The sequence below is a fragment of the Leptonotus elevatus genome, chromosome 1 (genome assembly GCF_054856555.1).
Source record: "Leptonotus elevatus isolate MCC_2025b chromosome 1, RoL_Lele_1.0, whole genome shotgun sequence".
Taxonomy (NCBI): domain Eukaryota; kingdom Metazoa; phylum Chordata; class Actinopteri; order Syngnathiformes; family Syngnathidae; genus Leptonotus; species Leptonotus elevatus.
Genome location: NC_141239.1, coordinates 26,892,277 through 26,915,113, shown reverse-complemented (window position 1 = coordinate 26,915,113; position 22,837 = coordinate 26,892,277). Strand labels below are relative to the sequence as shown.

Below are 22,837 nucleotides of genomic sequence, written 5' to 3'. Positions count from 1 at the left end.
AAGTGCTAGTGATATCGGTGACTACTCAAGAGTTAATTATACTGATGAAAAAAAAAAGTGGTAGTGAACATCCCCACATGTTATCATATTGTTAAGTATGCGATGTGAGGTTGAGGGGAAGTGGACCTAAAGGGGTTTTCTTTAATTAAACAAAAACAAGGTGGTGACCATGGTACTGATCGGCAAAACCGTCCACAATGGGAAACAAAAAACAGAGAGAGACTTGACTTAACTTCGCTACGGCAGGACATGGGGGGAACATTACAACAACAGGAACAGCAGCAATGGATCGACAAGGACAGACAGGAAACTATTCGTCAAGACGGAAGCAAAGCAGGCTTCGTTCCTCAAACGAATCTCGTACACACAGAAGCATTTCAAGACTTGTCCAAAAGAAGACGCTGAGGACGTTTAACGGCTGTAGTGTATATGCCAAGCCTGGAGTGGCGCTGTAGCGCAGCCACAGGGAGTTAACGGAAAGAGTAGAAGAAGAATCAGCGAACAAGACGAACACTCTTTTCTATAACTTTATTGCAATCTACAGAACAAACATGGCTTTGCGTGTATCAAAACATGAAAAAGACGAACACAGGAGAAGTGACAATGGCGGGTGATTCAAGTACAACACCGCTTGTTGAACGTGGGAATAAAGAAGCAAAATATTTTTGCTGCAAAAGCATGAGCAAGCTAAGGAGGCTGCGCAAAATGAATACGACACGGCTATCCGCCATTGTTGTTGACAGACTGACGCTTCGCGCGCAGTCACGCGAGAATTGGCGACTTCGTCATCAATCTGCGTTAACGCGTCGTCATCGAGCGGCGACCATTACGTCATCACTGGAGGAGTATCCTGCATATGGCGTCCAGACGGACGCGCACGAGGCGCGTTTTGAAATCTTTCCACTCTGGAGCCCGGTTTCAAAAGTGATCTAGCTCCAAAACCGAGCCATCGTGTGGACGAACGGCCTAAACGCTAAGAAACTTGTGAGGATACATTGAAACTGGCTTTCGTGTGGACGGGGCCTAAATAAACAAACACTAATTGCCATAACGAGACACACATGGGCAAGACACAAGTGACTGAGGGCACTGATTGGTGGACACACGAGGAAGTGCAGGCAAACACAGATGGCTTTATAAGGCTTGACGAGACTGGGGCAGACACGCAAGGACAACGTAACAAAACACAGACCATGACAGACTAAAAGAACATGACACCAAATCAAAAACAACAAAAAACTAAATCCAAACCATGACACATACATGTTGCATTTTAATGTAGCAGGATTTCAGACAAAAAGTATGACAGAGTAGTAAATGTAAAAATAATCAGAATGAATTACAAAGTAATAATAATTAATTTTTCTGGTAAAAGAGTATCATTTTCTTGAATCAATGATTGTGGAGAAATTAGTGAAGAAAATGAATGTAAAAAAAAAAAATCAAATTGAGATATTCATATATTCAAATTCTACACTTAATTCCTTTTAAAATGATATATAATACGTGGACGTACCACAAAAATTACAGCAATTTTAATGTTGGCAGGTTGAAATCTTTTCAAATGTCCATAGAAACCAGTAGGCCTACTTTAAGAAAAACACATTAACCCCAAACTTCTCAGGAATTGTTAAAATATCACTGGGAAGTCAATTCCAATCGCAGGTAAGGACATCATCCGAGATTTGAACCTCTCAACAGATGAACTCAGCCTCAACTTTAAAGATCACATAATGTAATTTTGTGTGTTTTGCGTTTTCAGCAGAATTTTGTTTATTTTGTCATTTTTTGAGACGCACAAAATAAAAAAATACAGGAATACATGAACCCAACTACAGTGTGTATTAATGTGAGAAGCCTGGCGTTTTGGTTTGCTAGCCTATGGGACATTTACAGTTGAGCCCAATGAACCCTGCCTAGCAACAAGAAACATAACCAAGAGAAATTTGTAACTGAAAATCTGGCAAATATATGTCAAACTGTTCCAGTCATTTTTGCACAACTTTCTGTTCTTGTGTTTCTTGCTTCTGATTTTGAGTAGGTGAGGTCACCCCAGCCAGCCATCGAGGCGGCCTGGCTGTGATGAGGTCATCGCGCCAGCCGGATTAAGGCGGTGACAACTGGCGCTGAGGCCGCTGCCAAGGCCGACCGGGTCACTTGTGTCCAGGCCGTTCCTCCATCCCCTCCTCGTCCTTGTCTTCCTCCCGGCCGGCTTGGCTCGCACTGTTGTCTTTTCATTAGCCGCCCACTGGCTGCGCCCCAGCGTGAAGCTTGCCAGAACCGCAGCGGGAAGCCGCAGTTGTTGTCGGGATTTTTTCACGGGGGCCCTTTCACTCTTCGCCTCTCGGCTGGGAGCGCAGTAGAAGAAGAAGAAGAAGATGGGGAATAAAGCAGATCGGGTTGCCGCACAAACACACTCATTAACTCAATTATGTAACACTTTGATGATAAATTGAGATAAATTTGGGATTATTAGGCAGACAGATGCCATACGACCACTGACATGTTGCCACATGAGCAGATGGACTAGGCAGGCTCCGGACAAGGAACATGCAGACATGGAAGGTATTTCACAGGCGGGCCACAGCATTGCAATTTGTGCCTTCCAAAGTGCACCAAAACTTTGGGGTCTACAGGGGGGACACCTTCAAAGGCGGCCTTGAGATTTCCAGGAAAGCAGCAGCAGACGAATGAATTCTGAACACAGCCACCAAATAATTGATCTCAGCTCCTGAAGCAGATAGAAACATAATTCCAAAGCTACACACGTGGCGTTCACACAAACCTACGTTTATTTTGACAAGCCTTCAATATTAAAAAACAAAAACTGTCGCATCTGCGGGTGTGTTTTGAGACACAGTTGTCATGTTGCCTATGTGAATGTCAGTCTATGTTAGTCCATGAAAAGGCACCGTTTACTTTTGTTTTGTTTGTTTAATGTTGAGTGTTTTGAACAAATAAATGTGTATAAAAGATGATATAATAAAACAATTAATAAATAAGAACTACAGAAAACAATATAATAAAAACAAACCATTGGTTCTTTTTAACGTGTATTTCTTGTACAAAATGGTCCATTCGGATATTATGATTGTATTCAATTCTGAAATCAAATACACTTGTAAAAAGCTGTAACAATATCAAATAACATGAAACAAAGACCCTGACAGCCACATTGCCAGTTTGGAACCAAGTTACTGTAACTGTCAGTTACAGTAAGTAACTAAGAAACTGTATCCAAGTAATTGTAACTGTAACTCACTGCAACTATGTTACTACCTTGTAACTAACTGTAATGAACTAACTGTAACTCACTGTAACACAGTTAAAAAAAAAAGTAACTGTAACTACATAACTATAACTGAACGTAACTGAGTAATCGAAACAAAGTAATCAGGAAAATGTTATGACAAGTACCTATTAGAACAGCTGAAATTTATTTGGATTTAATCTGAGGCATTTGAAATGGTGGCAGATGTGGGCTGTCTCCCATTTCACACGAGTTTGACTTCTGAGCACATCCCCAGGAGGGTGTGCAGACTTATGCAACCACATGATCTCACTTTATTTGTGCTTCCCCTCGGAAAATTATTTCGTTTTTTTCCCCAATTAAGTTGTACAGTTTATGTGTTACATTTATGGATATAAAAAAAAAGGTCGCAGGTCCTAGTCAGTTAATGTCTTCCGGGAGAATAGCGTGGTCATGTCGAGTCTCATGTGTTGCAGGGTTGGGAGGGTTACTTTTAAAATGTAATCCATTACAGTTACAAGTTACCTGCAAAAAAAAAATGTAGTTAGTAATGTAATCCAAGTACCATAATATTAAAGTAATGTAGCTGGATTACTTTTGGATCACTCCAATATTGAGTATGCTCATGAAGACAAAATAAAAATAAATATCACCACAATATAGATTCTATACAATGTGCCCCTTGCTATTTGCGGGACCCGGGCAGCCTACAAATAGCAAAAATCCTTGTGTAATTAAAAAGCATGTAGGCTATTGATTGATTGATTGATTGAAGGCCATATGGTGTTTTCTGTCACTTAAAGCAACCATTCCTCACAGTTTGACAGATAGATAGCTAGATAGCTAGACAGATAGAGTCATCTTATCCCAGTCACAAGTTTAGCCGTGTATATGTTGTGTATGATGTTTAAATAGTGAATTGGTGGGAGGAAGATTTGTTTGGAAGGTGTAACTCACATTATGGTTGTAGGCTAGCGGGCTAGCTAGCAAGAAGCTACAGCGCGTAGCATGCCGCTGGACTCTCAGCTCAAACTTTCGCTCCGAGTAAGTTCCAGTGAATACCGGTCGCCATTTCCTCCTCCCGTCCGTGAAGCTTTTTTTAAACTGCCCACGTGTGGAGGACACGACTCGTCAGTTCGTTCGTTCCCACCTCCCCGACATGTAGCAACAGTCCCACTCGCGCAGGCGTGCACGTGCTCTCTCTCACACTGTCCCTCTCTCTCACACGCGCTGTCCTTCTCTCTCTCTCTCACTCACGTGCTCTGTCTCTCTCTCTGTCTCTCTCTTTTGCACTCTCATCATAGAAATTGTAATCCCTCGAAGTAATCCCCATTTTTAATAAATGTACCTGTCATCTGATTACATGTTTTTTCCTGTAACTGTAATGGAATAGTTACATTTTTGCTTGTAATCTGATTACGTAACGGCGGTACATGTATTCCGTTACTCCCCAAGCCTGGTTGCAGGTAAGTGCTAATTATTTACAAACGAGCTTCATGTAACTTTATTTTTCTACTTTTTTACTCATCCCTTGTTGTTTAAGCTAGTCGATGTTAGCAGTTGTAGCTAATTGATGCCTTCCAGGAGAATGGCGTGGTCATGTCGTGTCTCGCGTGTTGCAGTGCACGTGCGCAATTAAAGACAACAAAAGTACACTCTCTCTCTCAAGTGTCATCATCCAACCCCAAGTGCTACACTGACGACTGTATGTTTAGTGCTCAGTTCATGTATTTTATGTCAGGCATGTTGTTAGACAGCTAAGCAGCCCCAGGGAGTGAATAATGAGCAGTATTCGCGACACTTAAGATGGTATGCTCCTACTACACGGCAACATTAGTGAGGAAGGAATAGAAAAGGAATGTAACAGACAGTATCAGGTGGGCTGGGTGAGTTATTGAAGCTTGTAAATATGATTATGAAATATGAGTCACCATGATGGCAAAACGGTGGTTTTGTACTGTAGCGCTGTAACCACACTGCTTGTTGGAAACAACACCAAAGTGAATGAAAGCTTTTTGGGATGTGTGCAAAGCCTAAAACACGGCGAAACAAATGACTTCATTAAACATGTGTTGAAGGCGTAGCGCAGTGATTTCACTTTCCTTTCAAACATTTTCACCACTTTACACTCTCCTCCACTTTTTCGCATTAGCACGATGATGTAAATGCATACACACAAACGCACAGTCCTTCATTAAGTTTCCACTCATTCCTCAGTGACGCTCAGGCATAAACCTTAAAACCATTAGCTGCACCGTTGAGACCAATTAGCAAAAAACACCAGCAGACAAACTTTCCTTTTCTTTTACAGCATTTTCTTTTTTAAACTTTCTCTTGTTTGGTCTGAGACGTGGAGTGAAGTGTCTCTGCACTCTTCTGGCCCACAGATGAGACGATCATGACAAGATCATGTTGTAAGTCTCTGGAGCTGGTCTGTGGGTTGATTTTGACTGATGTCGCCATCCTTCCCTTCTGCTTACCTGTGGTTTTTCTTGGCCTGCCACTCTGGGCTTTAACTAGAACTGTGCCTGTGGTCTTCTATTTCCACACTATGTTCCTCACAATGTAACATGACAGCTGAAATGTCTGAGCTAGCTTTTTAGATTCTTCCCCCAAACCATAATGTTTAACAGTCTTTGTTTTGGGAGTTATTTTGAGGCTCCCATGTTGTCACTCTTCAGAGAAGATGCAAAGAGGAGAAACACTTTTCAATTGGCCACCTTTCTCATGATTGGTTTCACTTGTGTATGTAGGTCTATAACAGGCTTCACTTATTCCTGCAGGTTTTAGATGTTTCTGCCTACCAGCACACCTGATACTAAAGATCAGGATTGTTGTCAGGCATGCTGATTATATGAATCAGGTGTGCTAGTGGGCGGAAACATTTAAAACCTGAAGGACTCCCGACCTTGAGGACCGGATTTAGTGAACCCTGGTCTATTGGGTCAATAAGCTTACAAAATAAGTTTTGTGGTCCAATAATTAATGCCAAAAGATATTCAAATCAAATACATTTTTAATGGGTCGGGAAAAATGATTAAATAGCGCTTAAATATGGGGGATTTGTTGGGAAGTTTTACTGCGTGGACTTTTGTGAATGTAGGAATGTGGGTAGTAATAAAAAGTATGAACAGGTTAAAGCTACTCAACAAAAATATAAATGCAACACTTTTGTTTTTACTCCCATTTTTTTTAGATGACCTCAAAGATCTCAAACTTCTTCCATATACACAATATCACCATTTCTCTCAAATATTGTTCACAAACCAGTCTAAATCTGTGGAAGCCAGTTTCAATGTATCCTCACAAGTTTCTTAGCGTTTAGGCCGTTTGTCCACACGATGGCGCGGTTTTGGAGCTTGAAACCGATCACTTTTGAAACCGGGCTCCAGAGTGGAAAGATTTCAAAACGCGCCCCGTACGCGTCCGTCTGGACACCATATGCAGGATACTCCTCCAGCGATGACGTAATGGTCGCAGCTCGATGACGACGCGTTGTCGCAGATTGATGACGTAGTCGCCAATTCTCGCGTGACTGCGCGCGAAGCGTCAGTCTGTCAACAACAATGGCGGATAGCCGTGTCGTATTCGTTTTGCGCAGCCTCCTTAGCTTGCTCATGCTTTTGCAGCAAAAATATTTTGCTTCTTTATTCCCACGTTCAACAAGCGGTGTTGTACTTGAATCACCCGCCATTGTCACTTCTCCTGTGTTCGTCTTTTTCATGTTTTGATACACGCAAAGCCATGTTTGTTCTGTAGATTGCAATAAAGTTATAGAAAAGAGTGTTCGTCTTGTTCGCTGATTCTTCTTCTACTCTTTCCGTTAACTCCCTGTGGCTGCGCTACAGCGCCACTCCAGGCTTGGCATATACATTACAGCCGTTAAACGTCCTCAGCGTCTTCTTTTGGACAAGTCTTGAAATGCTTCTGTGTGTACGAGATTCGTTTGAGGAACGAAGCCGGCTTTGCTTCCGTCTTGACGAATAGTTTCCTGTCTGTCCTTGTCGATCCATTGCTGTTCCTGTTGTTGTAATGTTCCCCCCATGTCCTGCCGTAGCGAAGTTAAGTCAAGTCTCTCTCTGTTTTTTGTTTCCCATTGTGGACGGTTTTGCCGATCAGTACCATGGTCACCACCTTGTTTTTGTTTAATTAAAGAAAACTCCTTTTGGACTTCACCTCTGCCTGCTTGCTCTGCTTCCCTGCGTTTAGGTCTACTTCCCCTCAACCTCACATCGCATACTTGACAATATGATAACATGTGGGGATGTTCACTACCACTTTTTTTTTCATTAGTATAATTAACTCTTGAGTAGTCACCGATATCACTAGCACTTTTTATGTATAAAATTTCCCCCCAAAAAACAGTGGCAGATCATTTTAAATAAAGACCTATGCATATTGCAATGAAAGAAGGACAGGGGTTTCATCTAGAATGCACACACTTGCTTATGCTTTTGCAGCAAAATATTTTGCTTGTTTATTCCCACGTTCAACAAGCGCTGTCGTACTTAAATCAGCCGCCATTGTCACTTCTCCTGTGTTTGTCTTTTACTTGTTGTTTTAATACATGCAAAGCCGTGTTTGTTCTGTAGATTGCAATAAAGTTAGAAAAAATGTGTCCGTCTTCTTGGCTGATTCTTCTTCTACGCTTTCCGTTAACTCCCTGTGGCTGCGCTACAGCGCCACTCCAGACTTGGCATATACATTACAGCAGTTAAACGTCCTCAGCGTCTTCTTTTAGACACACGCAAGTCTTAAAATGCTTCTATGTGTACGAGATTTGTTTCGTGCAACACACACATGTGCACTAATCATGGTGTCTAATCAGCATCATGATATGGCACACCTGTGAGTTGGGATGGATTGTCACGGCAAAGGAGAAGTGCTCACTATCACAGATTTATACTGGTTTGTGAACAATATTTGAGAGAAATGGTGATATTGTGTGTGTTGAAGACACAAAAAATGGGAGCAAAAACAAAAGTGTTGCGTTTATATTTATGTTGAGTATATTTCTATTAATTTCAATGGGGAACGATGATTTGAGAAACAAATGTTCTGAGTCCTTGTACGTTGTATCTCAAGGTGCCAAGGTTATGTTAAAAGTGTACAAGGACACGCAAAAAGTGCACCACAACGGCTGCTCACATGTCCACAAGGCCATAGTGACCACCACCAGTGAATCACCTGCTCTGCTGTCCTCATTACACAAGAGAAAAATATTTGGTTTCCATCACACAGACAGAAACATGGACACATTCACGGGAAGCTTACATCTTCTATAACACTGCTGCCATCCCTGCTCAACATCTAAGCGCGCTTATGACATCTTCACCTTCTTCTTCCTTCACATTCCTTCCCTTAAAACTGCAGCCAAGCGCACAACAAAAGCTGTCTTTTCATAACCAGCCCCAAATGGTCGTCCTGTGAAATGCATTCAATTTCATGCAGACTGAACCCAGAAGCCTGATGTTGAGTTTCCTCCAGCAAAATGAAATCAGAGACATATTTAAACGACGGACTGTATGTAAATGTATCAACAGTCAAAGAAATGACAGTTATTTGGAAGGTGCTGAAACAAAGGGAGATAAAAGGAAGGGGCAAAAGGTGAGCCTGGAATCAATAGTCACATTTTTTTCTCTTTGGGTTTAAGCAGAGAGGGGGGGGGGCACACATCTTTTCTTCCTGGAAGGTATCATGGGGACAGGAATCGCCACTGGGAAGGGGGAGATGGGTTGGAGAGCAAGGTCACTTGGCAACTTCCTGTCAGGGTCACCAAGGATCATGGGATAAATACATCCAGGTCAAATGAGGAGCAACCTGCCTGTGATGGTCTCCCTCTGCTTTGGGTGACTTTGTTAACCTCAATGGCAGCCAGGTGGGATTGTGGGAGCTAACTAGAAGGAGGTGACACCTTGGGGGCTAGGACGGCGTCATCATTGTGTCAACCAGCCAGGCATTCGGCAAACAACAAAAATGACTGGGAATAATGCAATGATGGCTCGACCACTGGCATATCCCAGAATATACATAGATCAGAATACTGTGGCATACCTAAAAAAGTTTCTGCAAATTTCTTTAAAACAATATTTGATTACATTTGCAAAAAGTTGCAATAAGTGGTGGTTGTGCAGGTTTATAATAATAAGATATTTTGTAATAAGATCAACAAAACATTTGAAAAAAGTGAGATCTGCTGTGAATGCTTTTCAGATGCACCATATCGGCTTGTATACTGGACAGGATATACTCTAGGCCCAAAATAGTGTAACCCCCAATATAAAGTAGTCCCAGACTAGCCCTTAAAATACTCCAATGCTAAATCATAAACAGGATTTATACAGAAACACTAACAGTGTGCACATTGTGGACTATCACAGATCTCTGGGCTAACCTAGTAAACATCATAACCCCTGGAATTAAATAGACTATTGGGATATCCCAGTATACCGTAACTCAGGGAGTAAACTTTCAGGCATTAACCTAGAATTTATTCTACTCCAGACATACATCCAAACCATGAGGTATATATCGGACAATCACAGATAGTCCCAGACCATAAATCTGGGGCTTCTAAACCGGATTATTCCGGTATTGACCCTAACATTGAAATATATTTGACAAATCCAGAATGTCATAATCATGAGAACAAACCAGACTAATCCAAAATATACTTCAAGCGTAAGGTTGGGTTATGCACTGGACCATGACAAAATATCATAAACTGTGACAGGAAGAAGTGATCTGAGTTAAACTGATCAGTGTGAATGCATTTAGTGCATTTACGTAAGTGTGCGTTTGAGAACGTGCCAGTCCTTGTGAGTTTCTTTGAGATGAAGCGCCTCGCCACTATCCCGACGGGGGGACGGGGCCAAATAAACCTCAGATGTGCATCAGAATGTGCGACCCCACCTCCTTCGAACACACAAGGGGTTTTGGGGTGGGCGGGAAGACCAGGGCTGAGAGGAAAGGAAAAGTTGTCATCGCATTCAACACAGGGGAGGTTCGCAGATGTTTTGTAGTTCCAAAAAAGGACATCGGAAATTGTTCCATGATGCATCCTAGGTCAAAAGTTCAAACCCATCAAGTGCATGAATGACTTTGCTGTGAAGTGAACCCCAAAAGGCTCTTTTTTGGTCTGCTTTTCATTCGGTCGTTGCATCAATTTCCATTGTTTTCCGATTCAACAAACAGGTGGTTGGAATGGGTCAGCAAATTTGAAAGATTTGCTGTACGGTCAGCAATATACTGTCCTTGTCTCAAGAAATGTGCCAGAATATTCCCAATTATAACCAGTCACTGGACACTGGACTAGCAAAGAACATACTTAACCTCATAGAGTATATACTGGACTAGTCCCAAAATGGACTAGCCTATATTACCGTATTTTCATGACTATAAGGCGCACTTAAAAGTCTTAAATTTTCTCAAAAATCTACGGTGCGTCTAATAGTGAGGTGCGCCTTTTGTGTGCACCGAGTTCCAAAATCTGTAAATGTTGGTGTGTGACTTCGGTAAGCGCTCCAGTCTGTGTGGGAGCCTTTCTGCTTATATACAGGAAATCTGACCCTGGTTGAAGACTGGCAGGCATGATAACCCGAAAGACTCAACTGAAAGATGACGTGGGTCTTTTGTTTTCTCATGCCTGCCAGTCATCAACCAGGGCCGGGTTTCCTGTGTACAGTTGGACGTCTTGGTGCTCACTGCTTTCGCTTTATGGAACTGCTTGAGCGAGTTACGCCACAATTTGTGAATTGATTGTGCATGCTTGGGCTACTCGTGTCTGCTTGCACTAATTAAGCTTTCACAAAAGCTGTCATCATTTCTGAGAAGCCGCACAGGAACGAGACTGACTCTAATACTACAATGACAAGAGGGAACCTGGTGTGTTTGAAGGAGAACTAGCTCAGCTGTTCATTTCAGATACAGAAGATGAGGACTTTAAGGGATTTGTAGATAAGGATTGATCAAAACAATGTGAGCACATTGTTAAAAACTTCAATAAAGTACAACCAAACAAATTTTTTTCTCCACTGCCTTTTTAAAAACATATGCGTATGTTTTAGCGTGAAAGCACGCTATTACCATATGTTTAACCGTGCCTGCGCCAAACAGTGCAGTGCGCCTTATGTGTGTGTTAAATACAGAAATAGCACACATAACTGAGACTGCACCTTTTAATACGGTGCATCTTATGGTCGTGAAAATACGGTACACCCGATTTTGTGAGTAGTGAACACTGGACTAACCTATTGAAGTTAACCATTACACTTCAAATACTTATAGCCTGACCTTAATCAGGGGCTGTATACTGGACTATCCTAGTATATACCCACAAGACATCCTGGATCATTAGTCCCATTGGCATGAAGTTGAGCGATCAACGTTGACAGTCCACAGAATGCGCAGAAGGCATATGGTTCATCACCTGTTCATGTCGCCACTATATAACCACGGGGAGTCTGTCCTGTGCGCTGGCACGCATTCAGGGAATGCAGACACATTTCCTCTTTAAATCTAATACAATTGTGTTGTGTCAGATAATCAAATTGAATTGTCAGTTGGCGGACAAAAAAAAGTAGGGTGAAGCAGTGTTTTGGTTGAGTATTTGGACTTGGGTGTCTTTGCTTCATCCTCGGAGCATAATGATAAAAATTTTGCATTTTTGTTGGAGTTCCAGAAGACGCTAGACCAATGTACAAAATCGCAACAGCGCATACATCCATTATTTCCCCATACTTTCTCGGCTCTGTTTTTGCAATCATCATTTAAAGGACCAGCACCAACAGTAGGAAGAATATCCCTTACCAACTTACATGCCAAGGCTCGCTGTGGAAATTATCTGTGTCTCCTGCGTAACATGCCAAAAAGCTGCAGTGTTTCCATTATGCCTGTTACACTAGAAGTCTCAATTGAAGGATGGACTGAGTGACAGCATTGAGTGGTTTTCCACGGCATGAGCAGGTACAGCGGGTGTGAGGCGGACGCACAAAGTGTTCTATTGAACGCGAGTGAGTGCGATCGGGCGTTTTGCCAGACACCTTTTCGCACCTCACTCTTGAGGCTTTAGCAAGCGTACGAGCCGTGCCTGTCATTGCCTGCTGTGCTGATACCGCCATGTGCGTTTAGAGGTGCGTCTGTTTTTGCTTCTGTCTAAATCACTTTACACCATTACGAAATCACCTGCTTAGGGTTTCTCCGTGGAGCAGCAGCAAGGTCAACCAAAGCAGAGTACACACGTCGACAATCATACTGAATCTGAGCATTTTCCTTCTCTCATGGGCAATTATTTTTCAACTTCAATTACCGTATTTTCCACACAATAAGGAACATCGGATATAAGGCGCACCTTCAATGAATAGCCTATTTAAAACCTTTTTCCGTATATAAGGCACATAGAATAGAAGCTACTGTAGTGGCTGGGGTTGCGTTAAGCATACACTAAATGGAGCTGTGCTAAAGGGAATCTCAACAAAACATACAAGTCAGTCAATATTTTTTTTTTTTTTTTTTTTTCAAAATCAATATTTTGTCAATATTTATTACTGGTAATAGAATACAAACCAGCGTTCTGACAACTTCCGTATTAACAATATAACAATAACTCAACATTGTTCAAACGTTAATATCCATATTTACAATATCTCCCAGCCTTGTTCAGGTGTGGGACTACCGTTCTAACCACTGTTACTTTGGTGATGCCCCCTGACTACGGTAACCGTACTTAACCAATAGTGATCCACATATAAGGCGCATCGGATTATAAGGCACACTGCCAGATTTTGAGAAAATGAAAGGCTTTTAGGTGCGCCTTATAGTGCGGAGGATACGGTAATACTTTGTAATTTTTCAGATAATTTTACTTTCAATTTACTTCATAAGCATTCAGATTAGCATTCAGCTATTAGCTATCAGTTTTCCCACGTAATTTCTCCAGAAATTGCACGTCTAGTTCTTCTTGTAGTACTTCTCTTCTTTGTATTTTCCGGTGATGTGAATGCCCTTTGGAGGAGTCTTGGGACTACAACGGACATTGTGTTATAGATATATATATATTGTGTTGGTCATTTTGAGAACACTATAACACTATACAAGCAGTGAACAGACACAGAAATGTTTCTCCTGCTCTCTGTGTGCGGTCTCTGACATTCAAAATTGTTAAAAATCAGTACTTGTGAATTCTACATAAGATGGTGACAAGTTTCCGGTGCCCATGTGGCGGTGTCCGGCTGTGCCACATCACACACTAGCAAAAAGAGCAGTTGCCGTGGTGATACGGCCGCAGTGCAGACAATCGCCAACACTTGCAGACAAACCAACACCTGCGAGTATTCACAGGCAAAGCAGACTTGGCGGCAAGCGCAGTCCGACTGGACTGGTGGTGGTGATACTTCCCCGGCCGGGTGACACCATAACAATAGGGTCCATTCTGCGCTGTCCCCTCCCTTCCACACTTGTGACTAATGACCTCGGGACAGGGGTGATTTAGGGGTGAGGGTTGCCGGTGATAGTGTCACTGAAAGGGATTTTCACAAGTCACCGTTGTCGACTAAAATTGTATAAAAATCGTCCGTTCTTTTGAAAGGCAGACTTGGAAAGAGGGTTAGGCCTGTCTTGTGGTATCTACAGACAATTATAGTACAGTGTTATCATTTTTACGGTGGTGTCACCTACTCTCAGATTTTTGCTGTTTACAACAGTGCCTATACACTGTTGTGTTGGGTTACTGTATACATTTTAATCCCCCAAAAAGTTGAACATGCAAATGGTGAATATTTTTTTCTCAAAACTACGCATTTATTTTATGTGCACATGGTAGTTATGTTTAATTGTCCATGAGATTATCAAGGGGTCCTTGGAAAAAAGTTTGAGACGCACACATGATTGTCATCGTCTAATTCTTCTGTCGAGCACGGTTAATAACTCGTCAAGAGCCATCATATCAAAGCAACCGTATCACGTTTCCTTCAGGAATAGCCCAAAATAGGCCTGAGGCAAGAGTGTAATATAACTGTGTGAGGTTAGCGCATGTAGTGCACAGCTGAGGGTTGGCACAATGCCAAACAAGCGCAGTGGAGATATCTATGTGTGTGTGCGCAGTGCACAGATGTGGAGGCACTGACGGATGTATTATGGACAGATGTACACTGTGTTTAAGCATGTGCAGCTGTGTAGACATGCACATGTGTGTTCAGTGCGTGTTGGGTGTCCGTTGTCAGCTGTATTGTGTGTGTGTGTGTGTGTGTGTGTGTGTGTGTGTGTGTGTGTGCGTGTTAGTTTCACCCTCGCCTTCGCATAAGAGGCAACGTGAGTTCTCGTTATTTTATGGTAAGTTTTTGCTACTTTGCAGACATTAAACACAAACAGATGACAGAGAAAGTTGCAGGCACAAATACTGAGCCCAAAAACGAGTGATAAGAATTTAATAGGAAATAGAAAAAAAGTCAGTTTATTTAAGCCACATGTATATTGGCTTATCTAGTTATTATGTCATCATAGTGTGTGCGCTTACCATCAAAAAAGGGCATATTTACTTCCCATTTGTATATTGAAGCATAATTTAAAAAAAAAAAGTTTCCAAATGATTGTAAATGGAGACTAGTATGCGCCAGTAACAGTCATCTCGCCATGCAGCCTCCTTGTAAGTAGCGGGCTTCCCAGCCTCATGACAAGCTTCACTGCTAACAATTACAATTGGCACCGCAGCCTAATTAAGACCGCACATCCCCCACTAACAGCTTTATGGGCGAACGAAGTGTCACTGAGGAATGGCTCGGCCTCTAATGATGCTTAACAGGCTACATGTTTTACAGCTGCATATACAGATTTCAAAAATGTAATATGAATCACCTTTTTTTTTTTAAGATATTATATTAGGAAGAGGAGGAGCTTTACCTAGACAGGAAGTGATTTTACAGGGCAGGGGCACCCACAAGTAATTACCTGGAACACGGCTGGAGCTGTGCAAGAAACCATTATTGGGATTCCACCAGCGTAGAGCCTCATAAACGCTCTTAGAGGAGACTGCACCTGAAGTCTGTCTGCAGCCGCTACCTCAGCGGGCAACAATGTTGGGCAGATTTTGCCGCCGTGGACGTAACTGAGTACAAATACTTTGGTACTGCATTGAAGTACAATTCTTTACACATATACTTAAGTATTTATTTGGCACAGCTTTCCTTTGAAGGTATATGTCAGACTGCTGAAGCAGTATCTGTGTCAGAGTCTCGGAGCATTTTTACGATTATGAGTAATGTACAGAAATACCAGATAAATGCAAGTGAAATGTTTTTTTTCCCAATTTAGATTTTGTTTCCTATTGAGTCCAAGTAAGACAATAAAAGGATTGATAATTAATTACATAAATTGATAATTGACAGTAGTACCGGTAATTCTTTTTTTCTTTTGTATTTCAGAGTCAAAAAAGTACTATTTTTCTTTTTAACCTTAAATTAAGTAGAAAATCCGTAGTTGTACTCCACCCCCAACACCCCCACCCAACCCAAACATATCCCCGTCTTGTGTCTGTACTTCTACTTAAGTAGAAAGTCTGAGTAATTCTACCACATGTAAGCTTTTGGGCTATAGGAAGTTTCATCACCATAAGTGACTAAAGATAAGTAATACTTTTGTGGCGAGTTAAAATGTTGCTTAAAATAAATATAATTTTTTTTTGTCTTGACATAACAAAACACTTGTTTTCCATGCACCCACAAAGCACCAGCAGCAGTATCTTCGCCATCAGTCACTGCCCCGGAGGCTAATCGCTTCAAATAAATCCAATAACAAAACGCAGACGCTAGCATTTAATTACAGCAATTTGGGACGATTATTTTTTTTGTCTGCCAACGGGCATATAGTACCATCTTTATTGACAAGCATGCTCGGCTAATTGCAGCCTGTGTGCGATGATGTAATTTAACTGTATTTAACCACGTTAGCGGAATGGCGGCACTACCAGGAAAGAAGCATGTGTATGTAATTGGATCATCTCATGAGCTGATGAGGAGAAACAAGACGATCGGCATTATTAATCACATGGTTTCATGTGGAAAAGTTTGAATGAATTTGGAGTTTTTGACTGATGCTGTTTTTTAACCAGTTGCAATAGATATAAAAAATCAATATGTTTTGCAGCGAGAGATTTGACCCAAAATACTTGAGACAGTTACGTCCAGTATAAAACAAAATTAATACGTTTTTGCCTAAATTTCAAAGGGAATTACTGTACAGTATGTGAAAACAAAAATCCGCTATGCGCGGCCACGTAATGTGATACGTTTTTCTTGCGAATGTCTTGTATGTTTTTCCCCTATGCTCACAAAACAACTGAGTGTATCTTTTTTTGTTACTTATGTTATAGTCTACACGTTTTATATTACTGTCAATAATTAACCAATGAATGAAATGCAAATATTGTAAAACAAAACACACACTAAATCTGAAATGAAAAAACAGGTAACAATAAATCACATCAAATTATTCTTGAATGAGATATCATTTTACAATATAAAATATAGAACAAATAAAATACAAATATAAAATACACAAAAAAAAACAAGATCTATCATATAAATCATTAAATAAAAAAATAAATATTAAACAGGATTATTATTACATATGAAGTTTAAAAAAATTCATAATCAAATAAATGGAAAATATTTGCTTATTTGTAATCAATATTGTTGTTACTAATATTATTATAAGTAGTAGTGAAATTAGTAGAAACCAAGAAGCAACATACTACCGCTCCACTATTGCTACTTTCACTAGTTGATACAGAACCAATTGAAAATGACTGAGAGGTTTCAAAGAAGAGGAGATTGATGATGATGATGATGATGATGATGAAGACGCCTCAGAGGTCCAGAAGAGCAGCAGAGAGGCCACGAAGGAGGAAGTGTGGGTGAGCCGCGAGGAGACCAGGACATGTGGTCAGGGTCAAGGTTCATCTCACCCCCATTATGTGCCCCCCACACCCATCCCGCTCCATTGCACGCAGGAAGTCCCCCCCCCCCCACCACACACGATCATATCAGTGTAACATTCCATGTTGCTCTTCCAGGCTTGAGCCAGTAAGAGTCCCCCTGCAGCCCAGTGATGACCTGCAGCCCATAAACTGCAGCCCACCCACCCAGAGAGGGAGAGGAGGGGTCGGCGGTGGTGGTGGGGGATTTGAGCGGGTGTACTGGAGAAGCCTCTTCTCCTTACAGAGTGCACAACATCATAATAAAAGTGAGCCCACGTTCACATCCGTAGTGTGATCCTGTGTGCCAAATTCAACAAATCAACAGCAGGAGTGCTCTATTACCAGTAGAGGTATAGTAAAGCTGTCAGGCTTTTCAGTGTATCATCTCCTCATCATATTATTGCACAATTGTGTCTGTGATCAATGATTCATGGAAAAAAAGGACAAGTCTGGGTAAGCACGTATTTAATAATTTACTGTATAAATACAAAATAATTTAAGAATATAATATTAATAGGGCCTGACCAATAAATTGACGGATACTTTTGGTATCTTGTAATCTGCATAAAAAATATATTCATATACCGTATGTTCACAACCATAAGGCGCACCGTATTATAAACACACCCATAAGGCGCACCGCACTATTGGGCACACGCACGGTTAATCATACTCTAGCTCAAAACATATGGTAGCAAGCTATTTTGCTAAAACAAATACTAGTGCTAGCGCATTTTTTATAAAAAGGCAGCAAACGGAACAAAACTGAGTTCGGTTGAAGTAACAATGTAAACAGTGAGTTCAGTTGTACTTGAAGTATATAACAATGTACGCACGGTGCTTTTGATCAATCCTAATCCACAAATCAGTCATAGTCCTCATGATTTTCTGTATCAGAAACAAACAACAAGTTCTCCGTCAAACACGCCGACTCATTGTCAAGAGTCAGTCTCGTTGTCGTGTCCTCAGAAATGATGTCGGCTTTTGCGTTCGCCCAAGCATTCACGATCCAATGACAAATTGTGGCATAACTTGCACGGTGCTGCCCAGAGAAAAATGTTATTGCTCAAAGCTTGTTCGTCTATGTCTCGTGAGACAAATTTGAGAATCTCAACACAGTCTCATTTTACTCTCTCTTTTGTTTCAAACGTTTCTCATTTGTTTCTCCTAAAATTTACTAGGAGAAATAAGGGAGACATTGCAATTATAGAGGAGAGTCAAATGTGAGACTTACTGGAGATACCTTGGAGATCTCAAAGGAGAAAATGAGCAATACTGAAATACTATTGAGCAAAATCTTAGAAAAAAATGTTACTGCTCAAAGCTTATATTTAAAATCAATATCAAAGGCAAATGTATTAAATTAATAAATGAAGGACATTTTTCCTTGAATTATAGTTTCAGTAAGTTGTTGTTTTTGTCATTTTATATTGTTAATGAAAATGCTTTTTTAAATTTTAGTTTTACTTAACTAAAACAACGTAGGTAAGGACGCAGACATATAGTCATTTGGCTTTATAATTCTATAGATAATGACAGACAAATGAATTTCCCTTTTGGGGTGAATAAAATGTTCTGGATCCAACTTAATCATAATATTCTTTAGTGAATTCAACAAAGCACTGAACAAAAATAACTTGAAAAAGTCACATTTTATATACAATTACTGCAACTAAAATTATCATTATACAAACAACAACAATGAACAGTTCATCAAAAATGAAAATGTAACCTTTATTCAATCACCCTCATGCATGTGAAGTGTTAGGAGAGGTTTCTGTATCATCCGAAAACCTAGGGGAGCTGACGGTAGTTGTGTGTTGGGAAGATCCAAAAACCTCTCAGAACACTTCAACTACATGAGGGTGAATGGATAAAAGTTTCATTTTTGGCTAATTATGCTTTTAACTACAAAGTGAAACAGATACTGTATCTGCCTCCTAACATTAATAAGTCTATTTTAAAGTTTTTTTTTATTTTTTATATGAACAACAAATGCTGCATTTGTTAATGAAGGCTTTCTTAATCTTACTTTTTTCAACTGGTGTCCATCCTTCCATTATGCTACAGCGCATGATGCAAGTACAAATAAAAAAATTGCATAATTTGTAACAGCAGTTTGTATTAAGCATATTAAGAGCTCTTTAATTCCTGATATCACAAAATTCACATTGTAATATGATATATATATAATTAGTTTCATAAATACAAAATGTGTCTTTTAATAAATAAAGGCATGTATATATATTAGGGATGCACCGAAAAAAAATGTGGGGGCCGAAACCGAAAAACCGAAAATGAGAAATGCTTGGCCGAAAACCGAAACGCAGAATAAAAATTATGGCAATTTTTTTATTATCATTGCATTTATTATAATTAATTAAATTTATATTATTATTATAAAATATTTAGGCCTATTTAGCACGGGCATTTTAACAAAGCACAATATAAATTTAAATGGGTCCACACCACAGACATGTTGGCGAATGGTACATTAAACACCGAACGCGGGGTGAGCAACTGAGCATTTTCTGGCGGTGCAATTGCACTTTATAGTCGATGTACAGTACTATGCACTGGCGGGTACGAATGTGCGTGGTGCCTTGCGGATGACGCATTTGTAGCCTATTTGGAGCGGGACACGGTGCGGCGCACTTAAAATCGGCACATTCACATATTCACCAACGTTTAAAAATAAATACATTTCTTGGCACCAGCCAATCGGCTTTGGGAACGGACTCCAAAGTCACACACGGTGTCCTGTACAGATCTGTAGTCAACCGGAGATAGCGGTAAGTGTTTACTTGTTTAAAACTGTTGATAGCAATAGTGCTAACATTAGCTAAAGTATTTAGCACGGCCACCAGAATGCAAGTGAAAAAGTGGAAGTGCTCGAGGGGCTCTCATCAAAGAAAAAAAGTAAGGCGCTGCAGGAGCAAGAGCTGCTTACCTTTAGTGCAGTGCTCTCTTTTTTTACATCTGGGTGCGACCCTCTCCTTCTCCGGTGTGCACAATGAAGCTGCCGGTACTTACACACGCCAACGAGCAACAAGGCAGACACTCACTCCCGTGTTTGGTGCTTAATTCAAACAGACATTTGCTTGCAGCAGGGTTTTTATTTTTTATTTTTTTGCTTGCGTCACCACAACATCTTCTTTCGGCCATATTTTTTCGGCTTTAATTTTATTTCGGCCGAATGCCGAAAATGTGCTGTTTTGCAATTTTCATCGCCTTGTTAAGTATTAACTGTATTAGCAATTGAATCATATTGTATATATTAACTGGCCAAAATAACTATATTAGTTCCAGAAATCCAAAATGTGTCTTTTATTAAAGGCATGTAAAAGTGCAACATTACAATTGCTTTGATTTTTATTGAACATATGGCCCAAGTGAATCATAGTGTAGTGTGTACATTCCTCAGTGATGTCATGAAGGAAAAAAAAAATCAGGCTTACTGTTATCTTCCTCTTCTCGGTGGTGTGTGTTTCAGGTGCTCCCCAGCATGTTTGCAACCTTTCCGTTTACCTTTCGAGTTGAACGCTGCTGATCAGAAAACAATGTTGGAATATTTATGATGATTGGATCTTTAAACAACAGTGACATGAGGAAAACTTATCAACTACGGACATTTCCCTTTCCTCGTCTTCGACCCCAAGCTCCACTAAAAGGTTTAACTGTCATTGCCTGAAACAAGCAGAAGACCCTAATAAACATTTTTGGGGGAGGTGCATTTTGATTATTGTGTTCTTTGATTATTATAGTTAGCAGTTATTATTATTTTTTATTTTTAGAGAGAGCTCAGTATTGTTTATTCGGTAATCGTTATTATTACTCACAAGTTAAATTAACTATAGGTCTGGGTGCACTGTTGTTGAGCTGTAACTGTGTTTGTGGTTTTGGAAAAGGGAGTTGTGCACCTAAACAATATCAACAACACAGTATGTAAGTTTCAAACATACTGTAAAAGACAGCAATACAGCATTATCAAAATTAGGTAGTGTTCAGAATCATTTACCTGTTCTGCTCTCCTCCTCATATTGGATTTTGTGGCCAGAACATTTTGGGGAAGAAAAAAAAAACATTCACAGCCTGAAACCTGAGCACAATTGACATTCTCTTATTATGAACTTTGAAAACATACCAACGTTAAAATGTTCCTCTTTGCCACATTTGTCTTTATGGGTAAGCCCTGCACATCTTCTTCCTCCCCATTAAGCCTGTGCAAAGTTACATCCCTGTCACTAGTTTAAACACTTGGATGTGGTGGAAGTTAGTTTACCTCAGCTCTCTTTGGATTCTTCTAATACTTTGTGGGTGTTTGTTCACCTGACTGTTTCCTTTTCATGGAGTTGACATCAAGCTCAGGACAACGTACATCACGCCTTTCAAGTTTGGATAAGTAGTGAATTCATAATTAGCCATCTTGATTTGAAGACGCCGCGACCACCCGTACGCCATTTGGCTCGTCAAAACAGTACCAACAACCTGTACATGAACAGAAAATATATTAAAAGCAACAAAGTACATTTACATATTTGTTATATGACAGTGTGAAACTAATGCAATGTTCATCATTAGCTCAATAATTAATATAAAGGTTCTTACTTGCCTCACCAACTGAAAAACCTGCTGCATGACAGATGACACCTCTCTGTTTAGTTTGCTGATGAAAGGAGTTACAGTGATAAGAAAAACAAGTTACAGATCAACTTTATTAATACATTTCTACACTATTACACTTAATTTACGATAAAAACTAAACATAACAACATGTAACATATTCTACCATTGTTAGTCAATGTTTTGTCTTCAACAGTTATGTTAGCATGTTAAAAAAAATAACTTAAATAAGCTCCATTCATGTACTTAAGCACTCATGTCCCGTTTCAGTGCAGTTGGTTAGCTTACTAGCATATAATAGCAAAACAGCACACCTTGCTTTCATTGCTAACAGATGATTAGCAACTGAGCTTCAACGTTTAGGATGATTCGGAATAATTTCTTCAGTCAAACCACTTCTAAAGACCACGTATGCTAAGCTACAGGAGTGAAAAATGACAGAGTGATACACATTCTGTTTGTTTGATTTTAATGTACATTTTACCAACCTGAACGACTGCCACTTTTGCATTCCCGCTCACAGCCACAGATTCAAAAACAGTACACGGCTGTTGACAAATCGAGATTCTTCTTCTACGCAGTGTGTGTCTGTGTATGTCTGGTTAGAAACATGGCGCGCCTCCTGGTGGCGTAACTGTGAAACAGTGATCCAACTGAGATATTATTCATTCATTTGCTATTCATTTTATTGAATTGAAGCAAAACTCTGGTCGGATGGAAAAAGATTGCCTCGACAGCACCTAACAAAATATTATAGCATTAAAAAAATAACTACTGAGGAAAATTCTAGATAACCGCAAACAGCAATGTCTTTGTCAAATAGACAAGACCAAAATGTATATAAAGCTATAAAATATCAAATGTAAAACGAAAGGGAAATAATATACATACTCTTGAATCACTACAAAAATCGGACACTGCTGTTTACCTTTGAAGAACTTCTCACCGGCACGTGACATGCACATACTTTGCACATTTAAGTACAATAAATAAAA

The 22,837-nt window shown here is 40.2% G+C and overlaps 1 long non-coding RNA gene across 6 annotated transcripts; it reads right to left on the bottom strand.

The window, feature by feature from the left end:
• Window positions 1-708: 708 nt before the first annotated feature.
• LOC147181435 (uncharacterized) lies at window positions 709-22,406 on the bottom strand. 6 transcript variants are annotated; one of them, XR_015090391.1, is made up of 6 exons: window positions 22,331-22,406; window positions 21,832-21,885; window positions 21,549-21,707; window positions 21,238-21,439; window positions 20,678-20,762; window positions 709-3,775 (listed from the first exon to the last, which is right to left on the bottom strand). It is a non-coding gene; the product is annotated as an uncharacterized LOC147181435 (long non-coding RNA). The 6 variants fall into 6 exon arrangements; XR_015090396.1 differs by lacking the exon at window positions 709-3,775 and adding an exon at window positions 10,090-10,209; XR_015090395.1 differs by lacking the exon at window positions 709-3,775 and having other exon boundaries at window positions 20,519-20,762; window positions 21,238-21,253; window positions 21,364-21,439.
• Window positions 22,407-22,837: the final 431 nt, after the last annotated feature.